Source organism: Tamandua tetradactyla, assembly GCF_023851605.1.
Source record: "Tamandua tetradactyla isolate mTamTet1 chromosome 22 unlocalized genomic scaffold, mTamTet1.pri SUPER_22_unloc_3, whole genome shotgun sequence".
Lineage (NCBI taxonomy): Eukaryota > Metazoa > Chordata > Mammalia > Pilosa > Myrmecophagidae > Tamandua > Tamandua tetradactyla.
The window spans coordinates 1,311,786-1,319,365 of NW_027518253.1; the positions used below are offsets into that span (position 1 = coordinate 1,311,786).

The window sequence follows — 7,580 nt, forward strand, 5'->3', positions numbered from 1 at the left end:
GCTTCCCTCTCCTGTAGCCCAGGACAACCAGGGTGTTTCCCACTGCGGGGCCCTCGGCTGAGACAAGTTCTGAGAAAAATAAAATGTATTGTCACAAACGTGGTTTGCCCCCTACATGCACAACCACAGCTCTCATAGGTGAGAAGTGACTCTGCTCCACTCCAACACCCTTTCCTCATCATCCCAGATGGCCGAGGATCTGAGGAACCACACAGCTGCAGCCCATGTGGAATAAATGACCATGCATCACCTTCAACTGGACCTGCTGTGCCAGTTTACAAACACATTCCCTTGCAGGAAAGGCATGCCAAAGGGGGAATGCCCATTACCCTAGCTACGGCAACCCAAAGCCAAGTGAAAGTCAGACACATACAAGGCAGGTTCAGTCTTGAGCAAGACAAATGTCATTCAAGGATTCTAACGTTTCCTGAAGAATTTAGTCAAAATCACACAAGACCAGGTTGCGGATGTTGATCCCCAAATTAGCCCTTTTGAAACCCGACAGGCACTGGTCTGATTCTTCCCAGGCAGCCGAGGCGAGGACTTGCCAGCAGGCGCACACCAGTCTTACACGCAAACCGGCAGACAACAGCATCGACTCACCAGTGGGGCACAAGCACTTCAAAAATTCTTACTGTGCAACATTTCCCTCATATAACACAGCAGAAAAGGCTGGAGATTTAAAAAAAATAATAATTTCCTCATTTAATCAGCCACACCATTTTATAAAATTCCAACAGCAAGATGAAAAAAGCATTTTTATTTAGATGTAAAAGTAAATTAGGTATATTTAAAATTAAAGATTTAACTTAGAGCCGAGTTATTCTTTACTATATAACTTAGCAAACTGAAGCAAATAAAATATCAAGTCATCTGAGTGGTAAAAAATCTGATGAACATTAGTTAGAAAAATCAAAAATAATTTAGAACTATACTGAAATGTAAATACTTCAAAGTATTGAGGAATTTAAACTAAAGAATATAGATTTCTTACCTATTTATGAAATTGTAGATTCCTGATCTGGTTCATTATTTAATCCAGACACTATGGGGTCTAAAATTTTAGCTGAAACATTATCCTCCTTTCTTCCTGACATAAAATAGTTAACAACAGATTAAAATACTGTAATGGCTTCTGGCTTCTGCATTTGGTTGCTTTAGTTCAGTTTTATAGGAGCTTCAAGTCAGGGTCACCAATTGTTCTGTCTACCCCAGTGGTCAATTCTCAGCCTCACGAAACGGGCCCTCTGCAGTGCTTCCAGGCTGCCCCACCCTCCTTCCGGAAACGGCCCTCCCCTGGGCTGGCTGTCCCCCCCGCTTGCTCCCCTTCCACCCTGTGAACCTCTCTGAGCTCCCTGAGCCCCCTCTGTACCGAGACCCACCCCGGGTTACCACACCAGGGCCCGTGCCTGCCCAGAGCAGCTCCCAGTTCTCTGGTTTACCTTGAGTTTACCCAACACTCTGCCCTGAGATCCAGACCTGCACATCCAACTGTCAACACATCGGTGGTTCAGCAGGGCAGGCATCTCAGACTTAAGGGGTCAAGACAGAATGCCCCTGCTGTCCCAAGCCCACCCAGCAGCTTCTCCCAAAGCCTCCCCATTCCAGCAAACTGCCCCAACGAGGTGCTCAGCAGCCCCACCCCAGAGTGACCTTATCCGTGATCCTTCCTCATTCTCACAACTGACATCCAACCCCTCCTCATGTGCCATCCCCACCATCACGCAGACCTGAGCCCTGGGTGTCCTCCCACTGACAAGGTCCAGGCCACCTCTGGATGCCGCGGGGCCTCCTCCCACTCCCGGGCCCACCCTGTTCTCTGCATCGCAGTCAGTGTGGGCCTGCCCACATGAGAGCTGACTCATGACTCTCTCCAAGGGCTCCTACTCACACCCACTGTAAAACCTGGCCTAGGAGGCCCTGCGTCCAGCCACTTCATTCTGCTTGGCCTCGCCGACCAGACCACTTAACACCCAATGGCCAGTTTGTGTCCACTCAGGGCCTCTGCCCAGCCCTGTATCTGCGTGTCCCCCTTCATCTGCAGCTCTCTGCTCAGAAGCCCTCTCCACTTCTCTCTGCTTCATTTTCCTTCAAAAGACTCACTATTAATGCTTTCTATCCCTGCTTCCTCTTTACTCTGTGTTCTAGATGACATGTCCTGAGAACATCTGCAGAACAGAATGGAGGGCACAGACTGACCTTGGGTGGAAACAGCCAGCCCCGGCGCTAGGACCAGTGTGGGTAGGGTCAGCTCCAAGGCCTCTGGAGGCAAGGATGGGGGGCACAGCCCCAGGCTGGTGCCACTCTGGCCAGTGGGCAGCGTTCTGGGCTCACACTCCACCTCCAGCAGAGCCCAGCTCTGCTGCATGCCCCCAGAGTGCTGTGCCAGGTGGCTAACAGTTTCACCTCCCAAACCCTACTCACAGCTGCCGCACGGCCCCACGGTCTTACCGAGCTGCTTCACGGTATGTTCCTTCTTAGCTTTAGTGTAGGAAGAGTTATGATCTCTTTCAAGGGAAAGACTATTTTCATTGGTTCTAGAGTCTCTTTTTCCTGACATGAAATTGCACAATGAAAATATGTATGAAAATGAATACCTATTGCAGTATAATTATCCAATAAAATAAACTTCAAATGTACTCACTGACTCAAAGGACTGCTCTGATATAATGCACCACTTAAGAAGAAGCAAATATGACTGTCTTCTCATGCAGAATGCCTTCTGGATTCTACAGAGTTCTTTTAAATATATCTGGCCACCATGGAGCTCTCCACCCTACAGGAAATGCGAAGCCTAAGTCCTTGAGAAGAACACTGAGGCCCTCTGTCTCGGGCACCTCCCGGGTACTGGGCACTTGCCCCAGTGCCTGCCCACTTTAGCAAACACCATGAGGCTGAAGAAGCAGCTCTGGCTGGGTGAGAGCCCAGAGGAGGCCAGCAGACAGGAGTGACCAGGTGGCCACCATGTTTCTGGGAGCTCAGTGAGGTTCAATATGTAACACTTCCAGAGCTCTGATAATAAAACTTCTCAATGACTGTCCAAAATAAAAAAACAAAACCCTGTAGCCCATGTTCACCAGGAAACATCAGGGCAGACACTGAGAGTTATCAGAAAAGAAAAGACGATGAAAAGACAGTCCAGAGAGCCAAGAGCCTCAAGGGGAGAACCACTGGACTTGCAGCCAGCCACAGGCTGTATTAAAGACACATTTGCAAACATCAAGAAGGCATCTCCTTGCCAGCTGGGGTCATTTTAAAATGAGGGGGAAAATACCATTTCCAAACAAACCTCAAAAGAAAACAACCAATCCTGTGATCACCTGGTCAGCCTACAAAGGCAGCAGGGCCTGGTGTCTGGTCAACCTGAACCTGGAGGGGCCGGCCTTCCCCAGAGAATGACAGCTCCAGCTCCAACACCGCCAACTAAGTCCAGGTAAGTTATTTTGTTTCTTGGTTTTTTTGCAATGGGGATTTTTTGAATCATGAGGTGATTTTAAAATTCATCTAGAAGAATAAATAAGCAAAATTGTTTAAAACTTTCTGAAAAGAATAATGATACGAAACTTGTAGAAAAATAGAAGGCAGCAGCAGTGAGAAAAACAGACTCCCACCTGTGAAGGTAGGCAGGGGATTAGGTGAGAAGGGAGGGTACTGGAACAATGAGGAACTCTTCTGAAAAAATGAAGCCAGACTGCTGCCTTATACCATGGATGAAAAAGCAGTAACTGAAGGATTAAAAATAAAAACCCATGATAAAACACAAATCTTTATTTCTCAAATCTCTGGACAAGTTACAACACACCAAAAAAAAAAAAAAAAACTGGCAGCTTCTAGCACATAAAAATTAAACACTCGGGCAAATCAAAAAACAAGCCAAACATCATTGAAAGAATAAACTGAGAAAAATGCAGCAATGTTTTTTATTGGCTGGTGCTCTGGGCAGGCAGGGCCTTGTGCCCGTGGGAAGAAGCCTCCTGGAGTTCCCGGCAGCAAGGAACACAGCAGACACAAGGACTAACAAACTGAGCGGATGTTCAATCTCACCAGCAGTCAAAAGTTTTCCAGTTTCACCTATCAAAGTCAGCAAACCATTTTAAAACACTGGAGGAGGCACAGGGAAGAGGGAACAGTTCAGGGCACACAGAGCTAAAATCCCACCTTTCCCACACTGTATCGGTGTGAAACAGAAGAAAATGCCTCTGGCACAAAAATGTCCACTAAAGCATGGCTTATCACTGTGCAAAGGTGGAACTTACCACCTAAGTACAACTGCTACAGGAAAAATTCATCCCATACATTTTTGCTACCCTTCTTTAAGTGGCACAATTTAAGAAAAGGAAGATTTTTCAGAAACTACTACTGCTCATCTAAAGTAACCTTATATTTCAATTACAAGTAAGCCTCCAGCACCACTTCTCTGCATCTGCCTGACACACCTGCCCTGCTTACTGGTCTGTTATAAAGCGAGGCAGCCCCACAGCCATGTCAGTTTTAGTCCTAGCCACGGTTCCCAACAATAATTTATTTAGCTTTTTTAAAGTGCAACTATCTGCTGCCTATATGTTCTCTATATTTCATCCCATCTCAGGATTAAATTTAGCCTGCCAGTGCCAAAACACAAGCATCGAGAAATATGACAGATCAGAATATTTCTAGAAAATTGAAATTTGATCACACCTTCCAAGAGACTGTAGATTCCAACCCAGATCTCCAGCGAAGAGTAGCCGCACTGCCCGGGTGCACGTGTGGGTGGGGGCTGCGCAGTCTGCCAACATCCCACCCCAGCAGAGCTGGCTCCCAACCACAGGAATGCCTCTATTAGATACTGTGATTAGCGGCAAAGAAAGTGATATCAGTCTTTTCGCTAAAGAGATAATAAGCTTTGCAGTACCTTCCACTGAATTCTTGGACCGCCGTTTTGATGCTTTTGTCATCAGTGACCTGGACGCTTTAGTGGAAACCTCAGTCTTCAAGAAAAGAGAATTTTAAAAAACATTTATTTATGTAATGACAAAACCATTAGCAAATTAACACACCTGCTTCAGCTCTTCATAAGGAAGAACCGAGAAGCACAGAGAATGTCTACATCGGCTTCGGGCAGGTCTGATGCCAATTCCATGCACCCACACCCCGCAGCCCCCACACCTGCACCCCACACCCCATGCATCCCCCCACACCCCACAGCCCCCACATCCACCCCCCACAGCCCCCACACCTGCACCCTGAACCCCCCACACCCCACAGCCCCCACACCCGCACCCCACACCCCCCACACCCACACCCCACAGCCCCCACACCTGCGCCCCACACCCCCTGCACCCCCCACACCCATACCCCACAGCTCCCACACTCGTACCCCACACCCTCCATACCCTCACCCCACAGCTCCCACCCCCCATAGCCCCCACACCCACACCCCACACCCTCCACAACCTCACGCCACAGCCCCCACACCCCACAACCCCCACACCCCACAGCCCCCACACCCTCACCCCACAGCCCCCACACCCGCACCCCACAGCCCCCATAACCCACAGCCCCGGCACCGCACAGCCCATACCCCACAGCCCCCACACCGCACAGCCCACACCCCAGTCCCCACACCTGCACCCCGAACCCCCCTCACCCTCACCCCACACCTCCCACACCCGCACCCCACACCCCCCACAGCCCCCACACCCGTACCCCACACCCTCCACACCCTCACCCCACAGCCCACACCCTCCACACCCTCACCCCACAGCCCCCACACCCCACAGCTCCCACACCCTCACCCCATAGCCCCCACAACCCACAGCCCCACACCCACACCCCACAGCCCCCGCACCGCACAGCCCATACCCCACAGCCCCCACATCCGCACCCCACAGCCCCTGCACTCCGCAGCCTAAAAACATGTACAAATGTGTACATATAAAAAGTTATATGCCATGCTCACTTCGGCAGCACATATGCTATAACTGGAACAATACAGAGAAGATTAGCGTGGCCCCTGTGCAAGGATGACAAGCAAACTCCTGAAGCGTTCCATATTAAAAAAAAAAAAGTTATGTGCTTTACCAAGTGATTAAAGAGCAGATTATAAAACAGAACAGACCAGATTTTTAAAATGAAATAATTTATGCCTATAATCACAAAGAAATGGGTTGGAGGCACATTTTAGTTGTAGAACTGTAAAAGTTAACTACAATGAACATGCACTACTTCTAAAATCCAGGATAAAAATCAAACAAATATTACTGGATTATTTTCCAAAAAGTCTAATAAATTTCAGCAAAATTTGAAACATATAACCACCTGAAGTATATTTTTTTACTAAAATTTTTTTGAAGCTCAAGAATATTAAACAAATTTTATTTTCTTCCAACTATAAAAATTATTATGAATTTAGAATTTGGGCTGTACCTGGATAAGAGGCATACAATTCACAGGATTTTAAAAAGAATTTTAGGGACTTCAGGGACCATGTCAGAGTAGAGAGCTCCAGGACTCAGTCCTTCCAAAAACACAGCTATCGCACAGGCAGGAGCCGTCTGCAACACATTCTGGATGTCCAGAGGCCAGAAGAACTCTGCAGCCCCCAGGGGAGAGCGCGCAAGTGCTGGACTGTGACCGCTCTCTGCAGGCGACTGCGGCACCCACACCCCACTCTCACTGCAGGCCGCAGTGGGGGCCAGTTCCTGGCTAAGTACCAGGGACATAAAAATCCAATTCCTCAGCAATGGGGTGGGCATGGTCACCAACCAGGGCTTTGGATGGCTTGTTCCCGGCTCTAAGGGCAGCCACTGTTCTAACCCCATGCTGACAAAGGTGGCAGCAGCCATGGTTTCAACCCTCCCCAGACAGGGGCGGAGGCTGAGGAGATTTAAAGATGCAGTGCTTCCTCAGGGCTATGGGGGACATGACCCAAAGGGCTGCATTTGCTGGGCAGGCCAGGATAGCTCAGCTTTGGGGAGCCACTGGAGAAGCTCTTGGTGCCGTCCTGATCCCCTTTCCAGGGCACTCTGGAGCTGTCTCGCCCCCTTCCTGGGTCCCTGGCCCTGTTCTGCCTGGGAAAGACTGACCTGAAACCCTCTTCAGGGTAACCCTCCTCCCAGAATTTCCCTCCAGGCAAAAGCAATGTGAGACAACAAAAGGAGTGTAAAAAACGATAGAGGCCCACCCTCTCTGTAAGTGAAACCACTGCCTCTCCCTACGTGGGACATGACACCTGCGGGTGGGGGTCTCCCTGGTGATGTGGGAGATGACTCCCAGGGATAAGTTTGGCCCTTACACCGTGGGATCAACCATGCCATCCTGACTAAAAGGGGAAAAGAAGTGTAAGAAGGTATCAGAGGCTGAGAGTGTTCAAAAAGAGTCAACAGGCTACTCTAGAGGTCATACAATGCAAGCTTCAGTTAGACCTTGTTAACTAGCATAACTTGGCAAACCCCAACCAAAACATTCCAGCCAACCCTAAAGAGCACCTAGGGCAATATATAAGATCCTACAAAGGTTCCATGCACTAGGGTAACTCTCCAGAAACCTACAACCTCCAGATAGGTCCCTGGACTGGACAGATCCTGGGGCCTAGAGGACCC

The 7,580-nt window shown here is 49.0% G+C and overlaps 1 long non-coding RNA gene and 1 other non-coding gene across 6 annotated transcripts in view; one reads left to right on the forward strand and one right to left on the reverse strand.

Moving 5' to 3' along the window:
* LOC143672996 (uncharacterized) overlaps positions 1-5,075 on the reverse strand; it is a 28,222-nt gene extending 23,147 nt beyond the window's left edge. Inside the window, exons 1-2 of one of the 5 annotated variants that reach the window (XR_013170128.1) lie at positions 2,645-4,881; positions 995-2,553 (exon numbers count right to left, since the gene is read on the reverse strand). This is a non-coding gene — a long non-coding RNA (uncharacterized LOC143672996). The other 4 variants (XR_013170129.1, XR_013170127.1, XR_013170130.1 and 1 more) reach the window with 4 other exon arrangements.
* Positions 5,076-5,930: 855 nt separating this feature from the next.
* Positions 5,931-6,037, forward strand: LOC143673016 (U6 spliceosomal RNA). The gene has a single exon (XR_013170142.1). It is a non-coding gene; the product is annotated as a U6 spliceosomal RNA (small nuclear RNA).
* The last annotated feature ends 1,543 nt before the right edge of the window (positions 6,038-7,580 follow it).